This window comes from Chiroxiphia lanceolata, chromosome 1, assembly GCF_009829145.1.
Source record: "Chiroxiphia lanceolata isolate bChiLan1 chromosome 1, bChiLan1.pri, whole genome shotgun sequence".
Classification (NCBI taxonomy): domain Eukaryota; kingdom Metazoa; phylum Chordata; class Aves; order Passeriformes; family Pipridae; genus Chiroxiphia; species Chiroxiphia lanceolata.
The window spans coordinates 38,517,902-38,533,647 of record NC_045637.1 but is presented as its reverse complement, the minus strand read 5'-3'; the positions used below and the strand labels follow the sequence as shown (position 1 = coordinate 38,533,647).

Below are 15,746 nucleotides of genomic sequence, written 5' to 3'. Positions count from 1 at the left end.
AATTTTAGGAGAAGTAAATACATCACCAAGTGAGTGGTTTTTCTGTTTGAGATGGTATTTGTACACATGTAAAATGTGTTTTCAAGCATTATCTCTTTTCACCTGACACATCATAAACATGTAAGTGTGCAGTAATATGATCTGTTTCTATAGAGACCAAGCATAGTACTTTAAGAATACACACAAGAATTTGTAAGGAATGTTTATGATATTTCTGCTTCTCTGAAATTTCTATCCATTGCAAGGGTACTTGGTAAACGACAGGTTTCCAACTAGGTCTTGAGGCAACATCCAAAGGATAATCCCTTTGCCATCTATGACCAAAGAGAAGTTGAGATAATATCCACTCTGCCCTTCTCTTCCAAACAGCGTCAACTCTATGTGATTCTTTTATCTTTGTCCTAAAAAGCTTCCCATGATGAATGCTCACTAATTTTAATTAATTCCAATGCATCATTACCTTTGGCAATGCCTAATTCGAATACTTTTTGATGTAATGCTCTTTTTAGCATGGTCTTGTGGTTTAACCACAGCTAGAAAAGCATATTCTTTCTTTTTTTCCATGAGTAGATTTTTTTTGTCTTGGCTCCTCTTTTTCTTCTCTTTCCTTCTCTCTTTTTTTTTTTTTTTTTGGTATGTGTTTTGTATTGTTTTGTTTTGGTTTTAGATCTTCACCACCTGAAGATCCTGCTGTGACTAACCTTGACTCTACCATGTGTGTATGTAGCTCATTGGTCTGCTGTAGATTTAAGACAAAGAAGAAGAGCTGAACAAATCCCTACTTAGTCAGAACACTTTCTCTTGCCCTTGGGCTGGAGATAGGCCAGGACAATGCCTTTTATTGAAGAACAGAAATATAAAATGTATCACGTCTCTTGAACTGACTGATATGTAGAATTTACCGAAATGGAAACCACATGTTTCTAAAAATTTAAAACACAGAGGTGGCTGCACTAGCATTATACTCACATCTGGAAGCAGCCATCTCTCATAGAGGTAGCTTTGTAAATCTTTTCTGGGGGCACCATCCTAAAATTCATTTTGCCTGAGATAAAATCCAATAAGATACGCTGACAAAATTATAGCTAATGTAGGAACACCATATGGCTTCATACAGACATTGACAAAACAAAAGGACAGACAGACATCAAACAGGAAGGGAAAGTAAGTTGTGTCACTTCAGAAGAAAACATGAGTGTACGTTTTGTTTTTCCTTCTGCTCACAAACTCATTTGGTAGAACAGTATGATTGTTATCTAGACTGTCTTTGTTCAGCTTGCAAGTGTATGCTGAGTGACCAAATTAAATTATATCTTCTTACTCAAAAGAGCGATTTCCTGTGTGTACTCAAAACCACAGCTTCTTTATTGACTGGAATAAGTTTTTACTACTTTTTGCCACTTGACAGCCTTTTAGAGCCAAAAGAGCTGTAGGACAGTGAGGGGGACTCCGCCTTGTGCATCATTTGCAGAGTTGGTAACTACGCCCAAACTTCAGCCGCTTTATTGCTGGTGGCACAGGAGACAGAAGCACTGTGGCTTGATATTTATACTCCAAGTGGATCTGTATAAGTTTAGAGAGAAGTACTGCTAATAGACATCTAGTGTGGAAGAGTGACTAATTTCTGTGACTACCAGAATAGGAAATTCTTCAGCTTCCAGGTTGAACTGTAGGTAGGATTTCCTGATCTTCACCAGAGGTTTCTCTGGGCCTCTGATTTAGAGAACAGGGCTTAGGTATATGAGCATAAGGAGCAAAGAACATATTATGTATTTCTCTTTGAGTCTTGGTTGCTTTGCTGAAGGGATTCCTGGTGTGGAAGTATCAGCAGGAGGCAAATGACATATGGGTTTGAGCTCTGTAAAAGAGAAATGGGTATATCAAATTTTGCAACATGGAATAGAACGATATTTTTATAAGGAGTGTTGACAACATTGAAAAGCTAAGCAGCAGGCCAGAAAAAGATTACCCATGCCCTTGACTGTCCCTCAGAAACATGTCCCTAGCATTAAACAATTGGGAAGCTCCACTACTGTGTAAATTTCAGACTTAGCACGAGAATCTAAGGGAAGCAAGTTCCAGTAGTGTCACGTGGCTCTTCACAGAGTTGAAGGTAGGTAGACCTTCTAAGTAGCAAAAGGGCTTTAGCTTTTCTGCCTTCTCAGCTGTTGGAGACAGATTCCTGCCAAAAGAGCCGGCAGTTGGGAAATGGCAAAAGAAAAAAAATAGTTATGTCCTTTCAAACAGGTGCACTATGCCTGCAGGAAAGAGAAAGACACATGAGAACATGCATTTGTACAAGGAGGCATTAGAATAAAAAGGCTTGAGCTGCAGAGACTGAAATATCTTTACAAGATGGCAGGCAGCCAGAAAGCTGGAGGGTGGGAGAATGACTGCTTTTTCTTATTTTTCACATTTTTGATTGAAGGCATTTGATTCTGATTTCAGCTACGTGGTTACATATTGATGCTTAAAATGTGAAATCAGCTGTTATTCAGAAGATGATTTAATAAGCTAGGCAGGAATATCTGCCAGTGTAGCTAACTTCAGAAATCAGGCACAGGTTTTCTGCCAAAAGAATTGGGAACTAAGAAACCGTAACAAAACACAACCACATCAGCCAGTATATATTGCTGCAGATCAGACCCATATTAAAAATATTTTCTCAATATAACAGGAGCATTTAGGTGTCTTTGAAAAGATTTTATTGAGTTTAAGATAACACATTTTGCATTTTACTGTACAAAATGCTGCAATGCCTTTCAATGGATGCCTCTATTTTTGTCCTTATGTGCAATTGAGTTCTTTATGCCTGCAGAATTTTAAAGTAACATAAAGATAGCTGTATATGTACAGAATATCTGTCAAAGGATTTGGCCTTTGTTATAACAGCCATGAGTTTGCAGGATGTACATGCAACCATCTGTACCTTTCCTTTAAGTGCTTATCTGTGTGATCCTTCAAAAAATTAAGCCTATTCTTAGAGTTACACAGATACATATTTTTCACTCATATGTAATTGGTGTTTAGAAAATAAAAGCTGTTATTCTCAGTTCCCATCTCTCAAACAATTTAACATTTTCAAAGAAAATATATACTTTCTAAGTGAATCCAAGATCGCTCTAACTAAATATGTTCCATTTTCCTCACATCTTGAGAATTTTATTCTGCTTCTTCATTGACAAGCATAATGAAAAAAGTGGCATAGCAAGAGCTCTGCTTATTATTTGCTTTGATAGACATAGCTGGAAGGAAATGTTCTAAGATCCAAGTATCCCAGGTAGCCATTTTAAAAGGCAATATTTACAGAGTGCCTCTCTGAGCTAGAGAAAAGACTTAAAATTCAAAACTCCTATCTGATAACATCCTGTCCACTTATTCCAGTTTATTTTACTAAGACTTTATATGATGATACAAAACAAATATTACACAGTTGCAATTTTTGGGTTAGAAATTTTGTGTCGGTTCTCATTGCCTATAGTTTCAAATTCGTCACATTTTATGACAATGCATATGAAGGTTTCTAGCACAAAATCAAATCTTTTTGTCATAATCTCATTGCCATAATATCATCACCTTTGGCAATCATGTCTGACAGTTCACGAAAATGCAGATTGCCGTCAAACCTACAAGGAAGGAGCCCTCAGATGCCAATGCATCCTTAGGGCAAGGAGTCAAACTACCAAGTTTATTGCTTTTCAAGTGGTCATATCCCTTTGGCATTTTTCCCAGTCTTTCTCCTCCCTGAACAGTAGCACATAGTAAAGAAAATAAAGATGTCATACAGCAAAATTAACATTAGTATGTAGATATTTTTTTTTTAGAAGCCTATATTCTGGATTTAGATATGCTCTAGATGGATGACAAATTATACTGTTAATTTCCATACCTTTTCTTTCAAATTACATATTTTCTTGAGGCTGAAACTGTATTTGTATTTGTTTTTGTATCCTGACTCTATTTTTTGAGGAATTCAAAATTACCAATTGTTAAATAAGTTAAAATGAAACATTTTGTTTAAATAGATGGTGGAGGAAGAAAACACAAATAAAGCAAAACTAAAGTGGGTAGTGTCAGGAGTTGAAAAAAAAGGAAAACTTAAATTCAGTGGCAGGATATAAGAATCATCTGTGCACATTATACAATTGTTAGGTGCTGTTAAAGAACAGAATGATCCACAGTGCCTATCTAAACACTAAGAAAAATAGTTGTCTGACAAGGTCTACCCTGTCCAGACATGAATGATGCCAAAGAAGATAAGAATATGAAATCTATAATATATACAGGAACTTCAGCATCTCAACCCACATGAATTTCCCCAAAGCTCTTTGTCTGAGGATGAAATAAATCAGCCAGAATAAAGAAAGATCCACTTCCTTTAGTATTTTTCCACTTCCACAAGGGAAATACCCTCTATTCCCCCCAAAAGTCAGTCTTAAAAGAGGAACAACAGTTGATTTTTGTATCTTGAAGGCAAAAAATTGCTAGTGACCAATAATTCCATGCCCAGTCAATCATCAGCAATGTGTAAACACCAAAAGCATAAGATTCATTAGGATATCAGGATAAGAAACATTTCTGAGACAGAACATGAAAAACAGAAATTCACTGAGGATCAGGGGTAGAAGTTACAGACAGGTATCTATTAAAAAAACAGATAATCTTCTCCTCTGTCTTTCAACTGAATATATTCTGGTGTATTAATTAAATCTTCATTGATGAGGGTTGGTTTTTTAGGGTATTTTGCGTTTAGAACAGCTGTTGTAATCTTTGACAAATGCATTACTGACTCTATGACAGATTCAAGTCTGTTGTTCACTGGCAACTTTGAGTTTCCTAGGAGTGAAATTAAATAAGGATAAACTGAGAAGCACAGCATGGGATAAGAAAAGGAGATGAGAAGAAAGATGAAGATACCAGAGAGAGGTGAAAATCTACAATAACTTTAGCAATTAATTCATTATTAAGAGCAGGCTTTCTTTTCTGATGTCACAGTTTTGCACTGTAAGGTAATGAGAGGGTTTCAGAAGAAAAACAGATAAGCAAATACTACAAAGTTGAAGTGATGAGATTAAAAAAAATTCAATTATTAACCATTATACCATCATGTATAATCATGTTATTTGTACGTGACTAGAGGACAACATGGTCTCCAGGGTCATTAGCAAATCGTAGTAATGGGCTAAATTCTGAGTTACAGAGATTATGCCTCAAAACCAAGCTTAAACTTGTAAAATGTACTGCTGTATCATAAGACGGTACATTGAAGACTGTGTACACACCCTCATACAATCAGAACCCAGATCACACAGCCACCCCTCAGGAAGATCAGAGCTGATCCTATCTATTTCATCATTCCTTAAATTGTTTAGGTCCCATCCTAATACAAGCAGTAAGCTTTTTCATTCCTCTAAATTCTTTTATTCTTATGAAGTTCATTCCAATAGTGAATATTTGTTTTTGCAACCATAGTGATAACAGATAGTTACTGGACACAGTACACTCAAAGTATTTTCAACTACTCTTTTTGAAATTTGACTATATTAGGGTCTGTCTGTGGTAATGGTGCAATAAAGATACAGCACTGATATAATTCTTACATCAGTTTTCAGTTATGACATTAACAACTGTTCTGTTTAAGACTTTTCAGAAGTTATGAAGACAGATCATTCTTTCATCTCAGCATTTCCCTTAGAAAATAGTTTCCCAGTATTTTCTTCAGAACTTCACTTGTGCATGAACTCTTCTGGGAAGAGATCTACATAACCTAACACAATCTGTGTGTAGGATTAATTGCCAATATTTTGTTTTACATGACTGAAATAAGTAAGGAACTTTTCTTGAGGGCACATTGATATAGGCATGAAGGAGAATTTGTACTACTTTCACAGAAAATCCATTTCTTTCACATGACATGAAAGGCGGGAAAAGTAGAGAAGGGAATAAAATATGAGGAAGGAAACAATTGTTTCTATTTTGGAAATAAAGTTGAGTAGAATAGATTTTTATGGACCCAATGAGATTTTGGGGTAAGATACAGAATTTAGAAATGTTAAATTATTCTTACATGTTTCTATTTTTTTATATTAGACTGTCTTACACATTCTGTTTCTTGAGTGTGTGTGTATGTATATGTACATGAACATAGATTTGTACATGTGATATACATATGTACATATGATAGACACTTCTCACAAGCTGATGAAAGCTGAACCTATTTAGCAGGAAGTGTACCTGATCCAGCCAGCAGCTTTTCTAGCTTTGTAGTGTGCCACTTTCGTATGGCAAGGAATAAAGCAGAATTGCAATTAGATCTGTGTAAGTAACGGATAATAGATCTCAAAACTAGTAATCAAATTAATCAGGTAAATTCTCCAAGGAATCACTTCAGCAAAGCAGGTGTATAGCATGAAAAGGTGAGAAATAGAAATAGCAAAGAGGCATTGAGAGCTTTAATGAAAGGCATAGCAGAGTTAGTAGTCCCTTAATTGGGCCCATGGTAGGAAAGCAGAGCAGCGAGGTTGTTTTGTTTGGATGAGTGAGAAATTCTGGAGATGTAAGATCAATGGAATGTTAAAAGTTTGAATTTTGGTAAGTATAGTAAGGCTGTGAGCTGGCTAAAGAAAAATAGAGTAGGGAATGTCCAACTAGAAGTTTTAGCACAAAAGGATTAAGATTGAACTTGATCTTTCTCTTTTCACTCCTCAGTACTTATTGCACTAGAGTTCCTTTGCAACTCACTTTACCAAGTGAGTTTCTGTTTTTCCTCCTCATATATACAATTGGCTGCTTTAATTTTCTTTTGTGAATAGACCAAGTGAAAAGCATCACATTAGAAGATACTTACCCTGCTATATTTGAAAATACAATAGCCACAGATTAGAAAATGACAAAAATATTAAAGCATACCTTAAGGAGGAGCAGCAACTCAGCAGTATTAGGCATATCACCCTCTCCAGATTTCTTGTGGTGTTTGAAACTAATAGGAATTGTTTAAAAGTGGACTAAATTAGTAGTGTAAAGTAAAAAGAGGAAAAAATAATCTGCCTGATATATCTGTGAAGATATGACAATTTTTAACTGCAAAATGCATAAAATAGTTATAATGTAAAATGATAACCCCTCAGCCTGCCCAACCCCCAAACTCACATTAAATTCTTGCCATGATACAGGCAGAAAAATAATACTTCCAATAAATTTTATTTGTTTCAATGAAAAGATAATCTTGTCTGGGGGTTGGAGTTTTTTAATTTTATTTAAATTAAGAGGAAAAAAAACCTGGTATGCAGAATGTTTCTCTTTTAGATCTCTAACTGACTGTAAGTCTGGTATGATGGTAATAAAAGATTATCATCTGGTTTATGACCTTTGCAAAAGGCACTAAGTGGTCCAAATGCATGTTTGCCTGGCCATATCACAAAAGCAGCTGCCCTGTACATTATTCTCATCCTGAAAAAAAGTTGCTTCCCATGGAAGTCAGTGCGATGATGAAAGCTTTCCAATGATCATTCCTGCAAGGATCAGTGAAGAAGGGGCACAGTGCTGATCAGCTCTCAGATTTTCACTTAATCATTCTTCAGTCATTTAGCTAATAAATTTTTAAGAGGAGGAAAATCAAAGCCTGGGTGCAAACACAGAAAAGGATTATTCATTCTGGAGCTGTGAATGAATATTCGGATAATAAGACACATGTTTCAGTCCTACTCCCACAATATTAACTCCCTGGCATTTCTCAAACCTTTCTACTCTCTCTTGGCAAATTCCTTGAAGTACAAAGTTGCAACCTTTTCTTTTGTTGAATAAAATAAAAATGTTTTCTCAGATTTTTTCTAGGCAGTTGTTTTCCAAATTTGCCAAATATATCAGCTACCTCCATGATTTCCATGCCAAGGCTGCTCAAAAACCATCATCGAGACATAAGTAGAGCTCAGCAGCTCCTAAGGGGTTAAAATTCCTATTCTGAGCTGAGTCAATTTCACTTTGTATGTTCTGCAGTGCAGTGAAAGTTAATTCATTCTAAAGCACAGAGCTTTCCAGCAACATTGTTAATATTATAATGTTCCTTTGCTGCAATGTCCTAGCTAGTTTATTAGATGAGAGAAAAATACAGATGTGCTGACAAGCAGAGTTATACCTACCCACACTGGCCAATTTTTTATTAAAATTACTTTAAACAATTTTTATGCAGAATTATAAGCTCCTTTAGAATTCCAAAGTAGTTTTTTTGATTTTTAGTAGTACAGCTGATTACATTTGACATAGGCCATTGTTTGTTTGTTTTTTCTTAATAAAAAGGCATGCTTTTCTGATTGTGTGAGGATAATTTTTCTCTTTTTTAAGCTGCAGTAGAATTTTCTGAATTAAAAGGTGATTGGGTTAGATGGGTGGTACATTTAAAGATAAAGAAAAAAATGAATATACCAAAATAGTAACACAAAGACAGACATTATGTCTACTGTTTATAACAGGAAGGCAAAACAATCCAATAGCCCTAGAGTGATTGCTGGGGAAAATACAAAACCTGGTTGATCCCACATGCAATATCTATAATGAAACAAACAAAAAAAATTCCTGACATTTCTCTGCAGAATGGAGTGAAGGTTGACAGCACATTCAAAGTCTAATGCACTTATTGGGCAGTCTCTTTCCTATCCGAGCTCTAGCAGTCAGATAAAGGCAGAAACAGTTTATTACAATATACAAAGGGCTCAAAGAAAGTAATCTCAGTGGTTAAACTTTAGCAGCAGACAAACTGGGAATAAAGGTACCAAGACAAGATTTAACACCTTTTTTCCTTTTCACTCAACACAGCACTGAATTCTAGTGGCTTTTGCCTACTTTGTGCCTGTATCTTGTTGGATATTTAGATACCCTTGATGCGCGTGAGGCAGCTGACTTCACTTTCCTCTCAAGGCCTTACCTTGAGCTCCAAACACACAGAGAACAATGTCATTACTATGGAATTGATACACCTGAAAATCCACACAAACAACTAACGCCCTGCTGTACCTGGCAAACTACCTGGCTTATCTCTGAGAAGCGCCTGTCATCACCTCCAAAGGCTGAGCTCTTTGTAAAACCCACCACTGAGGAGAGTGCAGCACAGCCACTGCACTTTGCTCAATCCCGTGTGAAATGAGAGCAGGAGCACAAATGCCAGGTTTAGGAAAGGGGATCTCTGCTCAGCAGTCATTCTGGTTGGGGTCAGTGCCAAAATCAGTGCTAACTCCAAAGGCCAAGCTATGAATGGGCTGGAAGGGAAGGCAATCCAGATCAGAGGAAATCTTGAACAGTGAAAGGTGGGGACGTTGTGTTCGCTCTTCGTCTCTGTTACCTTTTGACAGTCCTCTTAGTTGACATTAGTTTTACAGACATGCTGCTTTCCTAAACTATCACTGTCTTTGGAATATAACTGTCTTTCTAGCACCTCAAAATCAGCTGTTGACCCATGCTTCAAGGCACACTTGTAAGGCAGTATTCATATCTTCCTTGGTTTCAGATTTTGAGAGTTCAGCCAGATGATTTGATTTGACTGCTCAGGACACAGAGAAACTTCTAATATGTGTAAACCACTCAGATTTCTCAATTTCTGAATTGATATAAAAAGGAATGAAATAATGCTAAATATACTAATAATGCTAAATAATGCTAAATATGTAAAACTAAAAATAAGGATTTTTTTAAAGTGAAAAGGAGGTGAAAATCAGATATGTTGTAGAATCAGCTTATATTCTTGAAATAGTTATCATTTCCCTGAAATAGAGATAGTTTATCATTCTTTATTTTTAGGCCTTTGTAAATATGATCATACAAACAAGCAAAAAAGCAAGTGTAATATTTTAGAGGTAAGAGAGTAAGATATTTAATTGCAACAGGAAAATAGGAGACACTGAAGGAACAGGATGTCTTTAGAAGAAAAGACAGAGCAGATGACAAGAGAGACTCTCATGGGGAAGAAAGTACAAGACAAATGCCAAGAAATGAGTAAAAAGAATAAGAAAATCCAGAAAGTGACACGTTAGTGATATATTGAGTGGAAGGTGAAGAATGCTGTCCCTCATGTGGGGCATGTGAATAGGAAAATACTGGGTCTAAAATTTCCCTAAATTGAAAAGCTATTCTTTGTGTTCCTGAAAGTCTCCTTTTTTAACCATGCTGACTGCCTAGGTGTCTCTGGACTGACTTTCTTTTCTGTTACTTCTACCAGTTCTTAGAATTATCTAAGTGCAGCACAATAATCTTGAAATGGCTCAGTGTGTAAAATTAGCTGCCTTGTCTATATCAGGGAGAATGATGATTCAAAGACACTATACATTTGATCTTAGCTGGAGATTTCTCAGATGAACAAGCAGAGACAGAAATAAAGTTGGCTAAGAAACCAGTCTTTCTATATCATATGAACTTAATCATGGTGAGTAACTGTGAAAATCTAATTAAAACAGTACTTACAAAAGGAGCAACCATAGACATGGGAAGGCATGGCTAGCATACCAGTTCTGGGTCTTTGGACAGTATTATAAATGTTCAGCAGGGAGATTGAACTAGATGAAGTTTAAGGTCCCTTCCAACCCAAGCTACTCTATGGTTCTATGTTTCTATGATTCTATGTCCAAAAATGAGAATCTGATCACATTTTCAAGCTCTCAGGTTCACTGTGCATCCCAGGCACATGACAGCAACATATCATGGTATGACACATGGCTGCTGCCTTTTGAGGCTGGAGCTTTCAGAAAGAGGAAACCACCACCACATCAACTGGATCAGCTTCAACCAAGGCCCCAGTAATCTGCATATATTTGCAAGTCCATTCAGATGCTGCTTTTCTATTTTTTCTAATTTGAGGTTGTTGTGGTAGGTTGACTCTGGCTAGATGCCAGGTGCCCATCAAAGTTTCTCTATCACTCTCTTCCTCGGCTGGACAAGGGAGAGAAAATATAATCAAAGGTTGAGATAAGGACAGGGAGAGATCACTCACCAATTACCATCATGGGACTCAATTTGGGTAAATTAATTAAATTTATTACTAATCAAATAAACATACAGTAATGAGAAATAAAACTAATTTTTAAAACACCTTCTCCCCAACCCCTCCCTTTTTCCAGAGCTCAGCTTGACTCAAGATTTCTCTACCTCTTCCCCACAACAGCACAGGAGAATGGGGCATGAGGCTGTGGTCAGCTTATCACACATTGTCTCTGTTGCTCATTTCTCATCACTCTGTCCCTGACCCAGCATGCAGTCCCTTCCACAGCAGATGGTCCTTCATGAACCTCTCCTGGTCTTCCAAAGGGAACTGCAGCATCAGTCCCCTCCATGAGTGCAGTCCTTCAGGAATAGACTACTCCAACATGGGACTTTGAGCAACCTGGTCTAGTGGAAGGTGTCCCTGCCCACGGCAGGGGTTGATCTTTAAGTTCCCTTCCAATCCAAACCATTCTATGATTCTGTGATTCCAATTTATAAATTCCATACATTTTGTTTTTTCACCATACTGATAATATTTATTACATGCAGGAGCTGACGTGTGATCTTCTGTAGCTTTATTTATTAATGACCATTTTTGGCTTGGTAGTGCTTTTTCTCTTACAACCTGTTGTTCAGGTTGAACTTAGGCTCATAGACATACCAGATGAGAGAGACCTTTACCCAAATACTGTGGTTTTAATACAGGTAAGTGCAAAATTAGAAATTCAGAGGAAAAAAAAAAGATGATTAGAGGGAGAACCAGAGGGCATATATATGCATACTGTAAAGCTATTAAAGTATAGTGGATATGTGTTGCATATGAGTTTGTAGGTGTCATTGGAAGAAGGGATAAGTGATGGGAAAAGTAATTAAAAGTATTCAGGTAACAGTCTGATGTAGAATTTCGGTGAATTTAATAGGAAACCTATCCTTAATTCCACAGTTGATAAAATTACAGACATTGGAGAGGAAAATTACAAAAAGATTATTGGTCCTGAGAAGATACCTCATAGCGAGACATTTAAAGTCTGGTTTATTCACTTTAACAAAGAGAATTCTAAGTTCTTGGTCACAGACCCTAGTATTGGGGAGAAAATAGTAGATACTAAGAAGTAATTAAATATAACAGAGAAAGGGATAACAGGAACAAAAGAGCTCAAAGCATAAGTCAAGTAAAATTCCACTTAAAAACAAAGTATAAATGCTTCTGAAAGAATGTCATAAATTGTTGGAACCAAATCTTAAGAGGAATGGGAGCTTTTCTGTCTCTGCATATCTTCAAATAAATATTCCATATTTGAGCAAGAAAGTTATTTTAGCAAATCACAAAAGTGTTGGGCTTGATATTGGGGGAAGCTGAATGAAACTTAATGACCTATGATTTACAAGAGGTCAGACTAGACTATCTAATAGTCCCTTCTGACCTCACATGCCATGAATCTATGAATAAATCTATGAAATGTTGAGGTGACTCACACACTTCCTTGGAGAAATCCATTTTCTCCTTGTCTCTAAGAAAAGCCAGGTTCTCCAGTGCTTTGAAGGTAAATATCTGCCCTGGTCAAAGCTGCCTCAGAAGTCATCATCATAGGATCGTAGAAGATGCTCAATTGGAAGGATGACTCAGTACAAGTTAGCCTGTCATCTTGCACTGATATCACACTGACTAGTTGTATCAAATATCTGTGCTGGTAGCTGCCATGGTTCTGGCAACATTTGGTTATAACACTAATTCTGGCAACCATTTCTGCTTCTTACATGATTGGGATTGCATATCTTCTTCTTGACCCTGTTCCATAGACCATTTTTCAGTCTCTATCACTTTGAAAGTTGGTACCACAGCAGTTGTGTTGGAGCTGTCTAACTCTGACCTAATCAGAGGTCAGAATCAGTGCTGATTTTACTGTCTGAAGAGAAATGTGGATGATAGCCAGATGGATGAAATCAATCCAAGCCAAACTCTTAATGTCTCTCAGGGTTCTGAGATAGGAAAAATAGCAAACCTTTATAAGTAGAATAATGGGCCAGATAAAATGAAAGAGAAATCTAACTTAATTCCAGACACGACATCCTACATAGGTGTTTATAGCAAAAAAATAGAGCTCCCTGAATGGAAGATTTCCAGGGAATATGGTCAAAAAGATAAAAATGCTGACAAGTTTTAATCAGAGAGCTTATAAAGCCAAAAAGTGAGCAAAGCTGGGTGAGAAAAAGACACTTCTGGGATAAATATGATGCTCTGTATTTTTACCGGAAGGGCATCTTTTAATTTCCAACAGGAATGTGGTTGTTTTTCTCAGAGAAAACGGTGAAAGTCAGTAGCATCTGAAATTTGCTCTATTCTCTCAGGATGAATGCTTTCCTGGGATATGAGGGGCAGGGAGCTGATTTGGAGAGATATTGCTTATATTCCTATGAGCTGGCTTTGGTGCATGGGTTTTTTTCGGCAGGTTTCTGTGTAAATTTTACAGCAATGTATCACAGTTTGTTTAGCAAAGAAGTAATAAAGTTAAAACCATATCACTGGGAAAAAAAATCTTTTCATATGCCATGATTATGAATTTGTGTTTAAGATGTTAACACCTCTATATATTCTGCAATAATGATTTTACTCTTTCTTATGACCAGTTCCAAACCCCCAGAGTGTTTTTTTATACCTTAAAATATCTTCCTTTGCTATTAGGGACGATTAGTCAGGAAAAAGAGGGAGCTACTAATCCAATAGATGTCACACAATCTTGATTACAGACAACTAGTAAAGCAGACTTCTTATCTCTAGCAAAAGGGAATTGTACAGATCTGAAAAGTTTTTATCTCATTTAAAAATTTAAAAAATTAAAAAAAATAAAAACCCAAAGATTTCCATTTCTTTACTATTAATCCCTAGAAAACTGCACAGCTCGTTTTAATGTCATGCTAACTAAATGGAATTAATTTGACAGTGCCTATGCTTGAACCTCCAACCTTGGGATTTTGTAAAGTAAAACAATTGTTTCCCTTGTCCTCCACCTTTCATTTCTTGAAATGTGTTCTCTGTGCATTTATCTACAGGCAACCTGAAATTTCACTTCCTTGAAATTTCTGCATCCTATAGTTAGATAATTGTGTTGTATTATTTATCAGGAGGCAACTGTCTGTTCACACTCTGCAGATGTAGACAAAGACATGTGTCCTGCCCTGAGGAGCTTGTAGACTAATTCAAACACTCTTATACCATGAACAGTATACATGTTTAAGATAAAATCAGCAGGCCTGGTGCTGTGATTGATCTCAAATACAGCTTAGTATTATTGATTTCAAATGTACTACTTATATGACTAAATTGTAAAGTGCAAAAGTGCTTGCAAATTAAGTTCTTCAAGTGCTGATTTTTAGATGCGACATGCAATAACTGTATTATATTTGATAAATGAGTGATTCCAGAATGCTTGGTAAAAATATGCTACAAAGAATGGAAATTAAATATTTATCCAAAAAAGGTGATCAAAAAAGGTGAAGAATCAGAATTTGGGATTTTTTAATGAAACCAAAATGTCTCCCTCCTAATATCGAAATGATTGATTAATTCAATTGTCTTCAATTATCAACATTAAAATGTAGTTAAGACACTTCTACTGGAAAATTTAAAATTAAATTTCTTTGGCTTTATTTTGAGTTTAGAATCTGGAAACTGACAAGCAGCCATTTTGTCTTACGGTTTCAGTGAAGTACAGGGTGAGCAAGGAAGGTGTAAGAATTTGTCTCTTTCACTCAATGATACAGAGTAATATCCCTTAAAAGAGAGATGAAAAGGCATAGAAAAGTAGAGAACAAGGTGGCTGAATGTGGAGACAGAAGGAGCCCCGCTCTTGCCCATCAGGCAGTATGGAACAGGCTCCCCAGGGAAGTAGTCACAGCACCAAGACTGACAGAGTTCAAGAAACATTTGGATGATACTCTCAGGCACATGGTGCGACTCTTGGGGACGGTCCTGTGCAGGGCCAGGAGTTGGACTCAATGATTCCTATAGATCCCATCTTCTGTGATTCTGTGATTCTTCTATGTGCAAGCCTTTTGCAGCATTTCAAAGGGACTCAGCAACATTCCATTGTTTCAGTAACTGCTGTGTATCTCAGTGGAAAGGACAGTGGCCCTTGGTCTTGTGTAACAAAGCACAGTCATGTTGGAGAAAGCTGCTAGTGTTTGTGGTTTGCCACTGCTTCCTATGCCACCTCTCATCAGTTTTTCATCATCTAATGCTCTTTCTAATATACAGAAGTTGTATTTACACTGCAATCTAGCAAGCACTGGGATCCAAAATCTTGTACTGAATGAGGTATCTCCAGTACTGGAAAAAAATACAGTGGCAACTCCACAGCAGAAAGGTTGGGCTAAATAGCATCATTAATAGGAGGGACTAAGCACCTTGCTGTGATGCTGCAGTACCTTACACACATACTGTGATTCAGAGTATCCTTTTACTTCCCCAGCTACTCAGGCCATATTATACTGTGCTTCCCATGGTATCACAGAGATCTTATCCCTCTTTCTAGCAAAATGAGGGAGTCCAGACTTCACCACCTCAGACTACAGTGACAGAGCATCTGAAGCAGGAGTGTCACATAGGAAGCAGGCTTGCAGTCAGAATCATTTTGTCTTCAGTGGCCTTTGCTCCCAGCTGGCTGTAGTATGTTTGCAACAATATTTTTGCTTGTTTTGAAAAGGTTCCTCTAAGATATTTGGACTTAGCTTGAATTCTGGAGATAATTGGTATAGTCCGTTTTGGCCCTTGAAAACACTCT

The 15,746-nt window shown here is 36.9% G+C and overlaps 1 long non-coding RNA gene across 2 annotated transcripts in view; it reads right to left on the bottom strand.

Annotated features, from left to right (window-relative positions):
• The window catches only part of LOC116785348, a 72,408-nt gene that overhangs the window by 14,123 nt on the left and 42,539 nt on the right, over nt 1-15,746 (bottom strand). The window contains exons 2-3 of one of the 2 annotated variants that reach the window (XR_004356491.1): nt 1,635-1,858; nt 970-1,045 (exon numbers count right to left, since the gene is read on the bottom strand). This is a non-coding gene — a long non-coding RNA (uncharacterized LOC116785348). The remainder of the gene's footprint in view (nt 1-969; nt 1,046-1,634; nt 1,859-15,746) is intronic. The other variant, XR_004356493.1, reaches the window with a different exon arrangement.